Source organism: Xyrauchen texanus, chromosome 12 (genome assembly GCF_025860055.1).
Source record: "Xyrauchen texanus isolate HMW12.3.18 chromosome 12, RBS_HiC_50CHRs, whole genome shotgun sequence".
NCBI classification, from domain to species: domain Eukaryota; kingdom Metazoa; phylum Chordata; class Actinopteri; order Cypriniformes; family Catostomidae; genus Xyrauchen; species Xyrauchen texanus.
The window spans coordinates 44,469,129-44,488,814 of NC_068287.1; the positions used below are offsets into that span (position 1 = coordinate 44,469,129).

At 45.0% G+C, this 19,686-nt stretch overlaps 1 pseudogene; it reads left to right on the forward strand.

Annotated features, from left to right (window-relative positions):
* The window catches only part of LOC127653190 (uncharacterized), a 48,287-nt pseudogene that overhangs the window by 25,238 nt on the left and 3,363 nt on the right, over positions 1–19,686 (forward strand).

The following is a 19,686-nucleotide window of genomic DNA, read 5'->3' on the forward strand; positions in this document are numbered from 1 at the left end:
GCCTAACTACACCCCTTGATTTCAAGCCTCATGTTTCTTAAAATGAACTTCACTCCACAGTGTCCACAGTGTGTGCTTGTGTGAAGACGATACCTGATTGCTCTGGTAATATTTAACTGATTATATTACCTGACTCAACCCAGTTTTATTCTGAAAAAGGAAAGTAAAAGCTCATAGATGCCTCATGAACATGAACGTCCATTAACAATTCAAATTTGTACAACTGTGCAGCAGAGATGACAATTGATTTATCTGATATTTTATATGAAAATGTATCTACATATATGGATAATTATCTCATTGCTGCTGGGGAACACTGATGGTATGTATAATCCTATTACTCTCTTTTGTAGGCGTAGTATCTTCCTCATACATTGTAGATAGTTTCAGAATTTAGACCCCTTGAAACTGTTTTCTGGTCTTTCAGGCTTTAAAGTAAGAGGTCCCACTGGTCCTCTGGTGGTTCCTCTGGGAGGTTCAGTGGTTTTGCCCTGTTTTGTTGACAAACCCTTACTAACCAAAGGACTGAAGGTGGAATGGAGAAGATCAGACATAGACACTCCGGTTCATCTGTATCAAGATGGCGGCAGTAGACCAGAGGTCCAGCAGCAGTATTATCATGATAGAGCTCATTTCTTTACTGACCAGATTCAACATGGAAATTTCTCCCTCCTGTTGAACAATGTGAGACCTGAAGATAAAGGAGTTTACACGTGTAAAGTTTTCAGTGATAAGGATTCTGGTGAAACTGTGGTTGAAATAAAAAATGTTGGTGAGTGAGAACCTAATGTGTTCTATTGGAAAGTTTATGTAACATTTCAAGCAAATATGTATGCTTACTTTCCCCTGTTAATTATTTTCAGAGCACTTCCAGGTTTTTGGATCAAATCACAATATATCTGTGTATGCGGTGATGACGTCACTCTGAACTGCTCTGTGGACTCTCACATCACACCTGAAGAGATTGAAGAAGTTTCATGGAAGAAAACAAATAAAGATGGAGACTTCCTGGTCCTGCTCTACCAAAACAAAAATATTAATCCAGAATCATCACACGAGCGATACAGAGACAGAGTTGAGTTCTTCACTGATGAAATCCCCAAAGGAAACTTCTCTCTCAGACTGAAGAGTGTCAGAACTGAAGATAAAGGAGTTTACATGTGTCAAGTGTTTGCTGGAGGAGTTTCAGCCAACATGACTGTAGAACTGCTGCGACTTGGTAAGACAACAGATATAAATAAATGGCATTTGGAGTCTAAACTGTGATTGCATATCAGTTGAATTCAATATTATTCAATAGTAAGTTGATGCATTGATTGGGAACAGCTTTCAATCAGGCAAATGAGCTAGGTTGGCAGGATTAGTATATGTGCCGCTTGCTTATTAAGGGGAGTTCGACTATGACGTTTATTAGTAATCAGGCGCACAATGTTCACCCAGAGGGCGAAAAATCCTATAGTTGTAACATTGACAAGGGATCAGTGGGATCAAATCTCCAGATCACAAATTCATAGAGACCCGGGTGTTTCCTCTTTTAACTCGTGCTATTAAGCAGCTTTTAATGTCCTAGCCACACCCTAGCAACCATCCTGAGCACCCTAGCAACTGTATAACAACATGACCCAACCAAATCTCGGCACAAGAACATCGTAGATACATGGGGGTGGGCTCTTTTGGCTTGCTGCAGAGTACTTTGGCCATTAGTGGGACATTGTGGTGACAAGTTTTGCCACAGCAAACACATCTACGTAGTTATTAAAATGCAATGTAACATTATTATATGATATAACATTTGCTGGCATTTTATGATGCCATTTAATTAACTAAGTGGGTTAAATGCTTTATGCAATTATGTTTTCCAATTTGTCATTTTAAGAGAGTTTGATGTATGCAAGCCATTAAGAGCAACAGGGAAATATTTAAGTGTTTGAACAAATGCACAAGCCACTAAGGTGGATATACTTGTGCCTACAAAACCAGTTATAATAACTCTTTTAGGGTATACAGGGAATTCTTTGCACAATAACTGTACTGCACGATGTACTGTAACTGTCTATGTCTCACAGGGTTCTCTCCTTTACACATAATGGTGATGATTCTCTGTATTACTGCATCTGGATCTGCACTTCTGCTCCTCTGTCTGATCTACTATAAGCCAAAAAAAGAGGGTACGTTTGCAGAAAGAACTTCTTATATTGTTGTAAATGACTGATGTCAGTTTTGAAGTCCTTTTATGGATTAAAAATAATGTTTAAATTAACAAACAATGAGTTAAACTGCAGTTACCCTTCTGACTGAAAAAACATACCATTTGTGTTTTCTTTTTAGATACAGTCCTGCATCTTCATGTGTTTCTGGTCTTTTGTCCAAATATTATCATGTTCTTTGCTTTTGTCTTCTGGGGTGTTACTGAAGGTAAGTGTTTCTGTTATTTGTATTATTTCTATTTCTATTATTATTATTATTATTATTATTAAAGGCCAATCCTGAAGGGGCGAGCCCCTATCCATTATTATTATTATTATTATTATTCTGGCTGGGAGTCTATGGCAGCACTATGAACCGTGCATAGGAAAATTATGAAATTTGGCACACTGATAAGTGTGGGTATGAATAACCCCTAAACCAAATTTGGGTTCTCTAAGTCATACTCTATAGTGCCACCACCAGTTCAAAATTTCACTTTTCTTTTTCATGAACGGTTTGTCCTAGAGACAATGTTATTTTTTGTCTGATTACTCTCCTCATGATGATTGAAATCCATCCATCCATCCATCCATCTTCAACCGCTTATCCGAAGTCGGGTCGCGGGGGCAGCTGCTCCAGCAGGGGGCCCCAAACTTCGCTATCCCGAGCCACATTAACCAACTCTGACTGGGGGACCCTGAGGCGTTCCCAGGCCAGTGTGGAGATGTAATCTCTCCACCTAGTCCTGGGTCTTCCCCGAGGCCTCCTCCCAGCTGGACGTGCCTGAAACACCTCCCTAGGGAGGCGGCCAGGGGGCATCCTTACCAGATGCCCAAACCACCTCAACTGACTCCTTTCAACGCAAAGGAGCAGCGGCTCTACTCCGAGCTCCTCACGGATGACTGAGCTCCTCACCCTATCTCTAAGGGAGAAGCCCGCCACCCTTCTGAGGAAGCCCATTTCGGCCGCTTTTACTGCAGAACCTAGTTCTTTCGGTCATGACCCAACCTTCATGACCATAGGTGAGGGTAGGAACAAAAATTGACCGGTAGATCGAGAGCTTTGCCTTCGGCTCAGCTCTCTTTCGTGACTAACGGTGCGATAGAGCGAGTGCAATACCGCCCCGCTGCCCCGATTCTCCGGCCAACCTCCCGCTCCATTGTCCCTCTCTCGTGAACAAGACCCCCAGGTACTTGAACTCCTTCACTTGGGGCAAAACCTCATTCCCTACCTGGAGTACGCACTCCATCGGTTTCCTGCTGAGAACCATGGCCTCAGATTTAGAGGTGCTAATCCTCATCCCAGCTGCTTCACACTCGACTGCCAAGCGATCCAGTGAGAGCTGAAGGTCACGGAGCGATGATGACATGAAGACAACATTATCTGCAAAAAGCAGCGATGAGATCCCCAGCCCACCGAACCGCATACCTCCCCCACCCCGACTACGCCTCGATATCCTGTCCATGAATATCACAAAAAGGATTGGTGACAAAGGGCAGCCTTGGCGGAGACCAACCCCCACATGGAATGAACTCGACTTCGTGCCGAGGACCCGGACACAGCTCTCGCTTTGGACGTACAGGGATTGGATCACCCTAAGAAGGGATCCCCCCACCCCGTACTCCCGCAGCACCTCCCACAGTCTCTCCCGGGGGACCCGGTCATACGCCTTCTCCAGATCCACAAAACACATGTAGACCGGAAGGGCATACTCCCAGGCCCCCTCCAGGATCCTTGCGAGAGTAAAGATATGGTCCGTCATTCCACGGCCAGGACGAAAACCGCATTGTTCCTCTTCAATCCGAGGTTCGACAATCGGCCGAACCCTCCTCTCCAGCACCTTGGAGTAAACTGAGAAGTGTGGGAGGCTGAAAAGTGTGATACCCCTGTAGTTGGCACACACTCTCTGATCCCCCTTTTTGAAGAGGGGAACCACCACCCCGTTCTGCCACTCCTTAGGCACTGTCCCAGATTTCCACGCAATGTTGAAGAGGCGTGTCATCCATGACACCCCCTCCACATCCAAAGCTTTCAGCATTTCTGGTCGGATCTCATCAATCCCCGGGGCTTTGCCACTGCGGAGTTGTTTGACTACCTCAGTGACCTTCCCCAGGGAAATAGAATCTGATCCCCATCATCCTCTGGCTCTGCCTCTACCATAGAGGGCGTGTTGGGATTTAGGAGTTCTTCAAAGTGTTCCTTCCACCGCCCAATAACCTCCTCGGTTGAGGTCAACAGCGTCCCATCTTTGCTGTATACAGCTTGAATGGTTCCCCGTTTCCACCTCCTAAGGTGGCGGACGGTTTTCCAGAAGCACTTTGGCGCGGACCGAAAGTCCTTCTCCATGGCTTCTCTGAACTTTTCCCACACCCACTGCTTTGCCTCCCTCACGGCCGAGGCCGCAGCCCTTCGGGCCTGTCGGTACCTTGCAACTGCCTCCGGAGACCTCCGGGACAACAAATCCGGAAGGCCTCTTTCTTCAGTCGGACGGCTTCCCTGACCACCAGTGTCCACCACGGTGTTCGAGGGTTACCACCCCTTGCGGCACCTAAAACCTTGAGGCTGCAGCTTTCCACCGCTGGCTCGGCAATGGAAGCTTTGAACATTGCCCACTCGGTTCAAGGTCCCCAACCTCCGCAGGGATGCCTGAAAAGCTCTGCCGGAGGTGTGAGTTGAAGATATCGTGGACAGGGACCTCCTCCAAACGTTCCCAGTTCACCCGCACTACTCGCTTGGGCTTCCCAGGTCTGTCCAGAGTCTTTCCCCACCCCCTGACCCAACTCACCACCAGATGGTGATCGGTTGACAGCTCTGCCCCTCTCTTTACCCGAGTGTCCAAAACATATGGCCTCAGATCTGACGACACGATTACAAAATCGATCATCGACCTTCGGCCTAGGGTGCTCTGGTACCACGTACACTTATGAGCATCCTTATGTTCGAACATGGTGTTTGTTATAGATAATCCATGACTAGCACAGAAGTCTAATAACAAACATCCACTTGAGTTCAGATCAGGGAGGCCGTTCCTCCCAATCACGCCTTTCCAGGTGTCCCTGTCATTTCCCATGTGTGCGTTGAAGTCACCCAGCATCACTATGGAGTCCCCTACTGGGGCCCTATTCAGGACTCCATTCAGGGTCTCCAAGAAGGCCGAATACTCTGAACTGCTGTTCGGTGCATATGCACAGACAACAGTCAGAGTTTTCCCCCCCACAACCCGTAGGCGTAGGGAGGCGACACTCTCGTCCACCGGGGTAAACTCCAACGTAGTGGCGCTCAGCCGGGGACTCGTGAGTATCCCCACACCCGCCCGTATCCCCACACCCGCCCGTCGCCTCACACCCTGGGAAACTCCAGAGAAGAATAGAGTCCATCCCCTATCCAGGAGTATGGATCCAGAGCCAAAACTGTGTGTCGATGTAAGCCCCACCAGATACAACTGGTAACGCTCCACCTCCCTCACTAGTTCCGGCTCCTTCCCCCCCAGTGAGGTGACATTCCACGTCCCCAGAGCAAGCCTTTGCTGACCGGGTCTGGTCCGTCGAGGCCCACGGCCTTCACTGCCGCCCATATGGCAGCGCACCCGACTCCTGCGGTTCCTCCAATGGGTGGTGGGCCCAAGGGATGTAGAGGGGGTTCCATCGCCGCTTCGGGCTGTGCCCGGCCAGGCTCCGTGACAAGCCCGGCCACCAGGCGCCGCCGACGGAGCCCTCCATCTGGGCCTGGCTCCAGACGGGGGCCCCGGGCTTCCTCCGGGCAGGGTAACTCCTCCTCTTGCCGTTTTATCCATGAGTCATTGTGAACCATTCTTCGTCTGGCCCCTCACCTGAGACCACTTTGCCTTGGGAGACCCTACCAGGAGCACATGGCTCCAGACAACACAACCCTCAGGATCATAAGGGCACACAAACCTCTCCACCACGATAAGGTGCTGGTTCCCGGAGAGGATGATTCAAATGTAATCTGTAATTCCCATTACAGTGGCCACCACCTTGCATGATGTTTACAGTTTAAACATTTCACGTCCTTTTGTCCTATTTGTTTAAAGGATGGCTCAAAATAATCTCGATTTAGAACTGAAGAACGTAATTTTAATTTGTGCTACCGTTCAGAAATGATGCTGATTTGAGGCTGTATCTTGGCAATGCTTTGTCATATCGAAACGAAATTTGGTATGCTTCATCAGGACCATGATCCAAGATAACATGTAAAGTTTAGTGATAGCACCACCTATGGGTCAAGAAATGAGAAATCAGAGCGCACTGGGAATTGCCAAATAGTGGAGAAAGAGGAAAAAAAATTGAAAGAGGTCATTGACGTCATGTCCTGAGGGTACCAAAGCAGTTTGGAGACAGCACCATATAGTGGTCAAAATGCAGTCAATTTAAACAAAACTTTTAATATATCATTGCTTCCTTATTCTAAGTCTTCTGAAACAGGCAGAGATATATTTCTAAATTATATATATAATTTTTCAATTTTTTTTTTAAACCTGCTGTTCTCAGCTTGAAATGTCTCTTTGTCACTTTGAGCTGTGTCATCTGAATGGGCCTGTGGTAAACACATTGAAGCACAAGTTAAAAGATTGTGAGTTTGAGTCCAGGATAGAGCCGTTTTAAAATGATTAATTCTGTTGATCTCTGAATCTTCATATTGTGCTTACTACAATTCAGACTGTATTGTACTGCGTAATTCCTGCTTCAATAATAATAATAATGGGGGTCGTCTCTTGGACATCAGTCAGACTTGTCAGTTGTGTGGCGCAGTGGTTAGAGCTCTGGGTTTCAGTTCAAAGGACTGGGTGAGCCCAAGAAGTTTGATACCTGCTTCAGCTGGTATAGATGTTGTGACTCTGTTGTGCTGGAGCTCTTTGCATTGTGCTTAGGGAATTGCTTTCGGGCTTGGCCCCATTCATTGTTGCTTGCTTTTATTATTATTATTATTATTATTATTATTGTAATACAGAGTGGAAAGCTATATTGTTACAGTATTCTCTGCTCTTTCATCTGAAAATATAACATATATTTCTCATGATTAATGTGTTTTTGTTTCAGGATCTGCGCATGAGACAGTCATTTGTTGTGCTCTTTATTTACTGAGACCTCTAATGTTGATTTGGGCTGCTCCATATGCTAAAGACTTTACAGGTATGATTCATTTCTGATCATTTATAAATCAAAGGTTAACAGAGATCAGATAATACACTCTCAAACCAGACATCTCATCACATATTTGATTTCAATAAAGCACAATAAAGTTTTTGTTTTAATATTACCATAAATAATAGAATATATATTTATAATAGTTGAATACATTAATGTGGCAGGAACCTATTCTGTTTGTAGGCAAAACACAACAATTGGTGCGTTACAGCTTTCGGATGGAATATATTGTTTTCACCAGTGTTGTTTTTTCAGGTATGCGAACAAACATAATATACAACAATCATTAACATGATAATATTCGTGTAAACACTATTCCGCTGCAGACACAATATTAAAATGTTTATTAATTATGCAGTTCAGGTACTCTAAATATTAAACATGCTAGTGTCTAAAATTACTCCGTGTTCTGAAATTGTTTTTTTTTTTCTTTCCCAGTCCTTTTTAAAGACGTTCGTAATAGAATCCGGCATTATACAGCGTTTGACAGTGGCATGATAAAAGTCCTGTTTGGAATAATGCCTCTGATGTGTGTCATCATCATTATCTACTGTAAGTATTCCTTTAAACATTTCATTCCACCTCTGGGAGCAAATATCAAAATGTTGAACAATGGTTAATGGTTTTATTCTGTCAGATTGTTGGAATGTCATATATGTTTGGGATATTTGTTCTAACATTGAATCAGTCATAATATTCAAACAAGTGTAAACATTTTTAATTATTTCAGAGGGAACTACATTTTTACTCCCTTATCAGCAGTGAAATCGTGTACACCGCTTGTAGCCCCTTATTAGATCCATATGATTAGTTGCTTGTTTATTTTACTTTGTGTGTAAGACATTTTTGGTATAAGCATCTGTTTATGTCATATATGATTATATATACAGTTTTTCACAGTAGCTATGTTAACCTCCATGCAAACAACGCAAATTCGTGGGGCCCCGGACATCGGGGTGGCCCCAGATGGAAAGCTGAGCAAAATGCTCAAGGGGTGACAGGTGGCGAGTTGTTCTGTGTTCATGTGCGGATACACTGTTTTCAGATATCTCTGAGCCTGGGCTGGATTGGTAATCTGGCATACAGGAGTGGTGGCGGCGTAGTGGGCTAAAGCGCATAACTGGTAATTCGAAGGTCGCTGGTTCGATCCCCACAGCCACCACCATTGTGTCCTTGAGCAAGGCAATTATCTCCAGGTTGCTCCAGGGGATTGTCCCTGTAATTAGTGCACTGTAAGTCACTTTGGATAAAAGCATTTGCCAAATGCATAAATGTAAATAGCGGGCATTTTTGCACTTTGGGGCCGATCAGAGGTGGACTGGCCATCGGGAGAACTGGGACAAACCTGAAATGAGCTGCTGCGATATGGAAACAGAACGGGCCACAAAACGGTGCTCACCGCTTCAGACAGCCACAGGCGCTGTCTCGTGTGTTTTGGGCTGCAGTCACTCGGGCAGGCGATGGCCACTCTCGTGGTTTAGGAACGTCATCTGTGGCTGAACTTGGTCGAGATGCGCGAGATGGACAAGACATGCTTCCTCGACGTGCTGGTCTCCCAGTTCGGCCTCATCGTCAACACCGTTGAGGACTTTGCCCAGGATTTCTCCGCGGTGAAGAAGCATTTCACATATCCTGCCCCGCCGCAATTCTGCCACCATGGGCCAAGCCCCGTCTGCTTGCCGAGGGCGTCCTCCTGCGGCTAAGAAATGTTCTGCTCCGCCTCAACCTGGGCCCAGCTCTCAGCCTCCGTGTCGAGCACCCCTCAGGAAGCGCACACCCCCCGTCTCACAGACCACCTCGAGGACCCAGAAGGCTCCCAGGCGCACCTGAGATGATCAACACCGAGAAATTCGCTCTGGAGCTAGCAAGAAGACCACTGGAGGGCAGGGAGGAGAATCCTTGTTTGAGTTTATTTCATTTGCCACATCACTCAGAAAGCGGGGCTGCGGTACCCACATTGTCAATAAAATAGCTAGGCTCGGCCCGTTCCCAGGTTGGAAAGCGTGACTTGTTCCCCTGTCTAGGGTAACTATAAAGGTTCCGACAACTTTATAGGGCACTGGGGAAAGGTACGTGCAGTCTGATACAGCTGGTCATTTTGGCACATTAAGTACCTCCCCGCTCTTGTGTCAGCAGTACACGTACACAGCTCAGCACATGCCGTGATTTAAATTGGACCCCTAGTGTCGCTTCTTCGACACAACGTCGAAGTGAGCAACAGACGGGGAACGTCTAGGTAACATATGTAACAACCGTTCCCTGATGGAGGGAATGAGACATTTTGTGCTCCCGGCCAAGTCGCACTTGGCACACTTGGTAAACATGAGCAAAAAAGGCTTTGAAAAAAAAATCTGCATTGTTTATCCTTTTGATCTTTCATTTTGAAAAGCACAAAAATCTAACTTTTCATTGAAGTAAATTAATTGAAACAGGAATATTGAAATATTGAAATATTTATTAATAAATAAATATTTTCTACAAAATGCATTGGCCATAATTATTTGCACCCTTGTAAATCAATAATTTATGGAACCTCCCTTTTTTGTTTTTGCAAGATAACAGCTCTGAGTCTTCTCTTATAATATCCAATGAGATTGGAGAACCCCTGGCAAGGCATCTGAGATCATTCCTCCATACTGAATCTCTTCAGATCCTACATTTACCTTTATATACATTTACATTTATGCATTTGGCAGATGCTTTTATCCAAAGCGACTTACAGTGCACTTATTACAGGGACAATCCCCCCGGAGCAACCTGGAGTTAAGTGCCTTGCTCAAGGGCCCAACCGTGGCATCTTGGTTGTGCTGGGGCTTGAACCCCCAACCTTCTGGTCAGTAACCCTGAGCCTCAACCACTGAGCCACCACTGCCCACAAATTCAGAGGTCCATGCTGGTGGACTCTAATCTTTAGTTCGCCCCACAGGCTTTATATGGGGTTGAGGTTAGGGGACTGGGATGGCCATGGCAGAACCTTGATTTTGTGGTCGGTGAAGTATTTTTGTGTTGATTTTGATGTTTGTATTGAATCATTCTCCTGCTGGAAGATCCAACCAGGGTCCATTATAAGCTTTTTGGCAGAGGCAGTCAGATTTTGATTTTTTTTATCTGCTGGTATATGACAGAGTCCATGATGCCATGTATCCAAACAAAATGTCCAGGACCGTGGGCATTGGGTCCTTTTTCATCTCTGTGTGTGCCAAACCAATCTCTGGTGTTTGTTGCCAAAAAGCTCTTTTTTTGTTTCATCTGACCGTAGAAACTGGTCCCATTTGAAGTTCCAGTAGTGTCTGGCATAATTATAAAGTGAAGTTGATTGAGTTTTGATGAGAGCAGAGGCTTTTTTCTTGAACCCCTCCCAAACAACTTGTTGTGATGTACATGATATCTGGTATTTTTTAAGACATTCTGACCCCAAGACCCGACTAATTTGCAATTCTCCAGCTGTGATCCTTGGAGATTCTTTGGCCACTTGGACCATCCTCTTCACTATGCATGGAGACAATATAGACACACGTCCTTTTCCAGGCCAGATCTCTAGTTGATTGGAACTTGTTAATTATTGCCCTGATTATGGAAATGGACATTTTCAATGCGTTTGGCTATTTTCTTCTGGCCGCTTCCCATTTTGTGAAGCTCAACAACATTTTGCCGCACATCAGAACTATATTCTTTAGTCTAACCCACTGTGAATGATGATTAAGAGAATTTGTCCTGTGGGTTACCTCATATTTACACCCCTGTGAAACAGTCACTAGTGATGTTCCTAGTCACTCAGGTAAAAAAATAAATAAAATAAATATGAATGAAAATATACTTCAGATATATTTCACTCATAAGAATGTCTAGGGGTGCCTATAATTGTGGCCAACATGTTTTGGAGAAAATTATTTATTTAATAATGAGATATTTCCCCCCTTTCAATTATTTTACTTCAATTAAAGAGACTTGGATTAGGATTTTTTTTTAAATCCCTTAACATATACCCAAATTATCTTTTGTAACTCCTCTTAGAGCTTTCAAGCTACAGAAACTTGGCACAGACCTTCAGACTGTTTTGGAATAATGTACTTTGATTTCTAACTGATTGATGTTTTTCTGTATAGGGTGCTGTAATGTATCTATTAGTAAATGTTAATGTAGACCACATTATGACTTGATTAAAACTTCAATGCATTAATATTATATTTGAATCATTTATTTATTTTGTAGTGTTCACTGCAACCTGGAGAAAAGGGATAAAAGATTCAACCTTTATTAATATACTCAACATCATGGCTTTTATAAGCTTTGATATTTTGCCTCCATTGCAACTGATCATCTTGTTTTATGCATTTGGAGTTGCCAGAGGAAGTAAGTATAAATAAATTCATTTATGTGGAAATGCAATATTTAATACCCTATTCTACAATATGTAATTCTACAAGCATTCTCATTCATTTCTCCTCTGTTCATCAGAAATTGTGTTATACAATGAAAAGTGCAATAATGATATTAATAAAAATATTTATAAACAATAACGACTGTAGAAACATTTTGGTTTATATTTAGTTACAGATTCATTCACAATTTCAATATAATATTAAAAATAATATTGTACAGGAATGGTTTATAACTTGAGAATAATCAGATTTATAATTCAGACAGTAGCATCTATAATAACTGTATTATTTTTCTGTATTTAGCGTTTCTCGTTGCTGGAGTTTTACCAGTGATAGTTATACTGGCAAGATTCGACTGGAATTTTATATGTGGGGAAAATGGACTCAAATGTAAGTATGTGTTGAATTATTCTGGATTCTGCTTCTGGTTATGGTGTCATCAATAACCACAGGAATAAATCTAAGAGTATGTATACAGCTGTCACTGTTAATCATCATGAATGAATGTCACTATCATTTATAGTTTGCATCTGATTTCCTGATTTTATTTTCTGATTAACCGTTTTACGCATAAAGAAATGAAGAGCAGTTTAAAAAACGAGTTTAACATGTACACTCACATAAATGTTTCAGTCATAACAGTCGCCGTATAAAAGCAGTTTTACATCGAGTGTATTGCCTCATGGAGGTCATCATAGGAAGCTCATATGACTAACTCAAATGTCTTTTTTTTTTTTTAAATAAGTCAAATGTGTAATGAATGAACACGTTGTCACACTTTCATGTTTTTCAGGTAAATATGTGGCCATGAGAACAGTGTGGTTAATATTCACATTGATGACTAATGTCATTCTGGCCTATTTTTACATCATGACGCTGGAAAATGAAGAAGGTGTGTCTTGATTGATGTCTTCAAACAAGTGTCTGTTGATATTTAAGGATATCCTGCAAATCAGGGACTAAAAACGGAACGGAAAACCGAAAACATACAAATATTTTAGCAGTACGTAAGCAAAAACCAGAACAAAGTGATTTTCAATTGTTCCGGAGTGAATCGTTTTTCATGAAACTAAAGGCTAAAGGGTTTATCACAGTCAGTTTTAGGAACTACACCACTTCATGTTGCCGGGAAAAATGTAACATGTACTTTTATCCTGAAGCAAACTGCTTCATCACTCATTTATTTGCCTAAATGTCTGTTGTTGTGTTGTATCCTGTGAACGTCTAGGTTACGTATGTAACCTCAGTTCCCTGATGGAGGGAACGAGATGTTGTGACGAAGAAGCGACACTAGGGGTCTCTCTTGAGTGCCGAATATTCCTCTGATCTATGATAAAGGCCAATGAGAATTAGGCAGAGAGCATACCCCACCCCTGGACATACGGGTATAAAAGCGGGGAAATACGTCGAGTTCATTCAGGATTTTTCTGAGGAGCGGTAAATGGTCCGGCCACCACAGTGGCTTGGGAGGACACAACGTCTCGTTCCCTCCATCAGGGAATGGAGGTTACATCCGTAACCTAGACGTCATGTACTTGTACTTCTGACACGAGCAGGCAAGAATTTCACGTGCAAAGGCGACCAGTTGTGTCATACTGCACGTACCCTTCCCCATTGCCCCATAAAAGTAATCAGAATCCTTCTGGTTACCCTAGACAGGGGAACAAGGCAACGCATGCCAACCTGGGAACGGCCGAGCCTAGCCGGGCCTCTTTTCTCTCTATGTTTCTTGCATAGAGCCAAATGCCTGGGGTCCTTACATGCATTGTGTCTTACCCAGTTTCCTATTCTTTCAGGGGGAAAAGACCCTGCGGAGACCACATCTGCCCAAGAAGGGGGAGGTAAAAGTGGCGAAATACATGGGCCACTCAGGTCACATGTGGGAAAATGGCGTGGTGGTAGACCCAGCCTCAAGGATGGGGGAGTTGCTACAACACGGCGACCGGAGGGCAGCTGGAACTGCCTAAGGGAGACGCAGTCCACTCGTAAGGGGACCGTACCACGGAAAATACACACAGGAGGAGTCCACGCAGGAGTCCCAACCTGTGGAGCACCTATTCCAGTACAGGGTAGATTTGAGTACCTGCAGTGGATTGGGTCAGCGGAATCCTCAGCTGAATTGTGGACCCATAGGGCTAGGGAGGAGTCAACCATGGATACAAAAATGTGGAATCTCCTGGGGGAGAAAGCGCACAGTTTTACCTCAGCCGAGGGAAAGGGCGCTAGGAGAAAGCAATCCACCCGGCCAGTCCGTCTGTGTGTTACCGAGTTCTACCGGCTCAGACCTGAGAAAACACGGGACGATACTGACTCAACCCTGATATTGTAAAATCTTGCTCTACATTTGTCTGCCAGGGAGGTGCCTCTGGCCAGTGCCCACGAGGACGCAACACTCCTTGTTGAGTGTGCTCGGGTCCGCAAGCGGGGGGGCATGGCCTGGGTGTGATTGACCTGTGTTTGGAGACAGCGTTCCCTTTCCGCTGTCCACCAAAGCAGACAAAGAGCTGCTCAGAAGGTCCAAAGCACGTACCGGACACAGCAATGAAGGGGCTGTGTCTTTCTCCTCCCGGGGCAGCGCTTGCAGGTTCAATACCTGGTCTCTGAAGGGCTTGGTAGGAACCTTGGGCACGTAGCCCGGTCGTGGTCTTAGGAACACATGTGTGTCTGCCGGACAGAACTCCAGGCAAGTGTCGCTGACAGAGTACGCTTGCAGGTCCCCGACCCTCTTGATGGAGGCGAGCGAGATCAGCAGGGCAGTCTTTAGAGAGAGGGCCCTGAGTACAACTGATTCTAGCGGCTCGAAGGTGGGTCTCTGAAGGCCAGTGAGGACCACTGAGAGATCCCAGGAGGGGAACAGGCTTGGCCTGGAAGGATTTAACCTCCGGGCGCCTCTTAGGAACCTGATGATTAAGTTTTGCTTGCCCAAAGACTTGCCGTCTACTGCATCGTGGTGGTCCGTGATAGCAGCGACATACACCTTCAAGGTGGAAGTGGACAGCCTCCCCTCCAGCCTCTCCTGCAGGAATAAGAGCACTGACCTAACTGCGCACCTCTGTGGGTCTTCAGCCTGGGAAGAACACCAATTAGCGTAAAGTTGCCTGGTAGAGGGGCTTGGCTTGGTTGTTCGTGTCTACGATGGCACGTGGTCCAGATGTGGCAAAATCTGCTGGACCGTCTGGGGACCTCCACTCGCCACCGGGCCAGCGTTGCCGTGACAGCATGTCTGCTACCACATTGAGGTCGCTGGGGATGTGAGTGGCGTGCAGAGAGTCGCAAATAAGGAGAAAACGGGCGAGTCGCGACATGTGGAGGGAGCGTATGCGGCTGCGGTGGTGCTGTATGACCTGACTAGATTATGTTTAGTATTTAGTATTGAACTTCTGCAGGGAAAAGAAAACAGTCAGCAACTCTAGGCAATTGATGTGTCAGCGCAGCGGGGCCCCTTTCCAACACTTCCATTTCCATCTGGAAGTGTCGGTCATGATCAGGATGCGTCAGGACACCTGCTGCAAGGGCAATCCTGGCCGCAAAAAGCAGAGGTCTGTCCAGGGTTTGAATGTTTGGTGGCAGGTGGGGTTGACAGTCACACGGTGCGTGCCGTGGCGCCATGCTCGCCGCTGTACCTGGCCTGAAGGCATTCCAGCACTGACTGCGCATGCTCAAACTCCATGCCGAGAAAAGAGATGCTCTGAACCGGGGTGAGTTTGCCAGATCGGTGGAGTTTCCCAGATCGGTGGAGTGTTGCAGTGATGGTTGACCTTCTGCAAGTTTCCCAGTTGACCTGAAGCCCCAAACGGCTGAGGTTTCTGAGCAGCTGGTCTCTGTGAGTGCATAGTAACTCTCGGGAGTGGGCCAGAATGAGCCAGTCGTCGAGGAAGTTGAGTATGCGGATACCGGCTTCTCGGAGCGGGTTAAGGGATGCCTCTGCGACTTTCGTGAAGACGCAAGGGGACAGAGACATGACGAAGGGGAGGACTTTGTACTGATACGCCTGGCCATCGAACGCGACGGGTCGTGTCGAGGCAGAATTGAGACGTAAAAGTACACTTCTAACTGAGTCTACTGCTGCGAACCAATCTAGATGCCGGACGCAAGTTAAGATGTGTTTTTGCGTGAGCATTTTGAATGGGAGTTTGTGCCAAGTCCAAGAACGGTCATAAGCTGCCGCCTTTCTTGGGTACGATGAAGTTCTGTAGAAACCCTTCTTCATCTCGGTTGGAGGGACAGGCTCTATTGCGTCTTTGAGTAAGAGAGTAGCAATTTCCACACACAGGGATTTGGCATGCTCGCCGTGTACTGCAGTAAAGTGGAGGCCTGCGAAGGGGGGGCGTAGGCCTAGCAAACTGAATTGCATAACCAAGTCGAAAGGTCCGGGCCAGCCAGCGTGATGGATTGGGAAGTGAAAGCCATGCATTCAGGCTTTGCAGCGGGCGGAGCAGGTAGTATGGCGTCGGGAGGTGAGGATGTGTCCCAAGGCTCTGGTGCTGAGAAAAGACTCGAAGCACTTACCTTGTTCTGCACACCCGGAAGGGGGCAGGTTAGTGACTTAAGAAGGAGGTCAGGTGGAGGCGTCCTCTGGACTCGTCAGAACCGGCCGGCCGGGGAACAGTCATGAGGCTAAGGGCGGGGGTTCCGCGTCCAGCATGCCGGGACTGTTGAGGTGTGGTGGTAGAGTGCCGTGAGAACGGCATTTGCGGGCCAGGTGACCCAGAGACAAAGGAAATAGCTCTTTTACTGAGAATGTGCGTATCGCAGTCCCGTCTACTTACCCGCTCCGGAGCTAACATCTTGGTCCCTGAGTCGATCGTCTCAGGAGAGCCTGGGAGCCTTGCGGGTCCTTGAGGGGTCCGTGAGACATGGGGCGTCTGCTTTCTGCAGGGTGCTCGATGCGTGGGCTGAGAGCTGGGTTGAGGCGGAGCAGGGCTTTTCTTCGCCACAGCAGGACGCCCTCAGCGAGCAGAATGGGCATGGCTCATGGCGGCAAGGTTTGCGGCGGGGCAGGATGTGTGAGATGTCCTCCGTCTGTTTCTTCAACAAGGAGAACTGCTGGATAAAGTCCTTGACGGTGTCGCCGAAGAGGCTGAATTGGGAGACAGGGGCGTTGAGGAAGCGCACTTTGTCGGTCTCATGCATCTCGACCAGGTTCAGCCACAGATGACGTTCCTGGACCACGAGTATGGCCATCGCCTGCCCGAGTGACTGCGCTGTGACCTTCATGGCTCTGAGGGCGAGGGGGCGTACCCAGAGGAGCTGCACCCGCTGCTGTCCCTAGATCGCCTCCATCGTCAGCCGCAACGTCGAAGTGAGCGACAGATGGGGAATGAAGCCCTTTTTAACAACTATGTATAAATACCACATATACAGTGCATTCAGAAAGTATGCTTTAAATATAATTTTTTCACATCTGCACTCATACAGATTTTTGATAACTTTATTAAAAAGAAAACACTGAAATATCACATTGGCATAAGTATTCAGACCCTTAACTCAGTACTTAGTTGAAGCACTTTTGGCAGCAATTACAGCCTGAAGTCTTTTTGCATATGAAATGACAAGCTTTGCACACCTGGATTTGGGGTTTTCTTCCATTCTTCTCTCCAGTTCCTCTCAACCTGTCAGGTTGGATGGGAACCATCGGTGGACAGCCATTTTCAGGTCTCTTCAGAGATGTTCGATTGGGTTCAAGTCTGGGCTCTGGCTGGGCCACTCAAGGACATTCACAGAGTTGTCCCTAAGCCACTCTTATGTTGTCTTGGCTGTGTGCTTTGGGTCATTTTCCTGTTGGAAGGTGTTTCTTCAAACCATCTGAGGTCCTTTGTGCTCTGGACCAGGTTTTCATTTAGGATAGCTCTGTATTTTACTGCATTCAGCTTTCCTTCAACCCTGACCAGTCCCCCAGTCCCTGCCACTGAAAAATACCCCCACAGCATGATTCTACCACCACAGTGCTTCACCGTTGTGATGGTAATGCACATGTGCCTGGTTTCCTCCAGGCATGACTCTTGGAATTTAGGCCAAACAGTTCAATCTTCGTTTCATCAGATCAGAGAATCTTGTTTCTCACAATCTGAGAGTCATTTAGGTGCTTTCATGTGTCTCACTGAGGAGAGGCTTCTGTCTGGCCACCCTTCCATAAAGCTCAGATTGGTGGAGTGTTGCAGTGATGGTTGACCATCTGCAAGTTTCTCCTATCTCCACAGATGATCTCTGGAGCTCAACCAGAGTGAACATCAGGTTCTTGGTCAAGGCCCTTCTCCCCCGATTGCTCAGTTTGGCCGGGGGTTCAGCTCTAGGAAGAGTCCTGGTTATTCCAAACATCTTCCATTTAAGAATTATGGAGGCCATTGTGCTCTTGGGAACCTTAAGCGCAGCCGAAATGTATTTGTAGCCTTCCCCAGATCTGTGCCTCGACTCAATCCTGTCTCTGAGCTCTGCAGGCCGTTCTTTTGACCTCATGGTTTTTGGTCTGATATGCATTTTCAGCTGTGAGACCTTATTTAGACAGGTGTTTGACTTTCCAAATCAAGTATTTTATTTTTATTTTTAATATATTTGTTTTATTATTATGGAGTATGGAGTGCAGATTCATGTGAAAACATCAAGAAATAAATGTATCAGTTGTTTCCAACTCTTCACTGAATTATTGTCAGATATGATGCAATAATACAGATTTGATGCTGCTGTGTTTTGACTCAGAAGAAGAGTTGTAATAACAATTAAACTTAACTGTTAATTAACTTATCCAAATTTATCCAAAGCAGCTTACAGTGCACTTATTACAGGGACAATCCCCCCAGAGCAATCTGGAGTTAAGTGTCTTGCTCAAGGACACAGTGGTGGTGGCTGTGGGGATCGAACCAGCAACCTTCTGATTATCAGTTGTGCGCTTTATCCCACTATGCCACCACCACTCGATAGATCAAACCAGTTAACATTTGGAAAGGAGGCTGCTGAACATCTAAACCAGAACAAAAAAAAATCTGTTTTTGCTCAGAACAAACCGAAATGAAAAATATTTAGTTTTTAGTCCCTGCTGCAAACAGTGTATTTATGCTAAAGATTGTTTACTTTTCATTTGTGAAAAAACAGACTCTTCATGAAATTCTCTTTGCTTTGTTTTCAACATATAGATTGTGCCGGATGGGCCTGTTTAATTGTGTTTCTCCAAGTATTATGGGCACTAAATAACTTTAGACGTGCCTTTAATCATTGGGGTACAGTATTAATTATTGACTTATTATTGATCATATTCTCTGTGTGTTGTTGTTCTGCTTACAGGCTTTAGTTTCTGTTTTTAAAAGTTAGTAGCTACAAGATCATTTACTTTGAGGAAAATCTTTTACATTTCAGAAACCAAACTCATTAATCGATACATAGTATTTTATAGATTATTATGGCTTTATGTTGGCTATATTAAATTAGTAATTAATGTTATTTTGTGTTGCTTTTTAAAAACATGTTTTTAAGATAAATCGGTGCATTTATTTGTTGATATATGAAACAGTTTTGACTTGCATTCCAGACTTTCACAGTAATCTTTACGTGTACCTGTTTGGATCAGTTGCTGTTGTTTTAATCAGCGCTATTGCACTGATGACAGAACTGATACTGAAAACAGGTGAGTGAACAAAACACTTTAACATTGTACAGTGATTTATATGTTACATGTGCTTATTTAATTTTAGTGGAATTCCAGAATCAAAGTCTCATGTTATATACACAGGTGGCACCTTGGCATACTTTTACATTACATTTAATGATTTATCTGATGCTTTTATCCAAAGAGAATTACGAATGAGGAACATAGCAAGCCATTTGCCATACAAAAGTCAACCATATCTGCAGTACTGCCAAATTCTCAATAAAAATATAAATATGTGCAGCATACAAATATATAATCTGGATTATAGTGCACAAAAGTTAATACATTTAATACAATGATTTCAGAGATA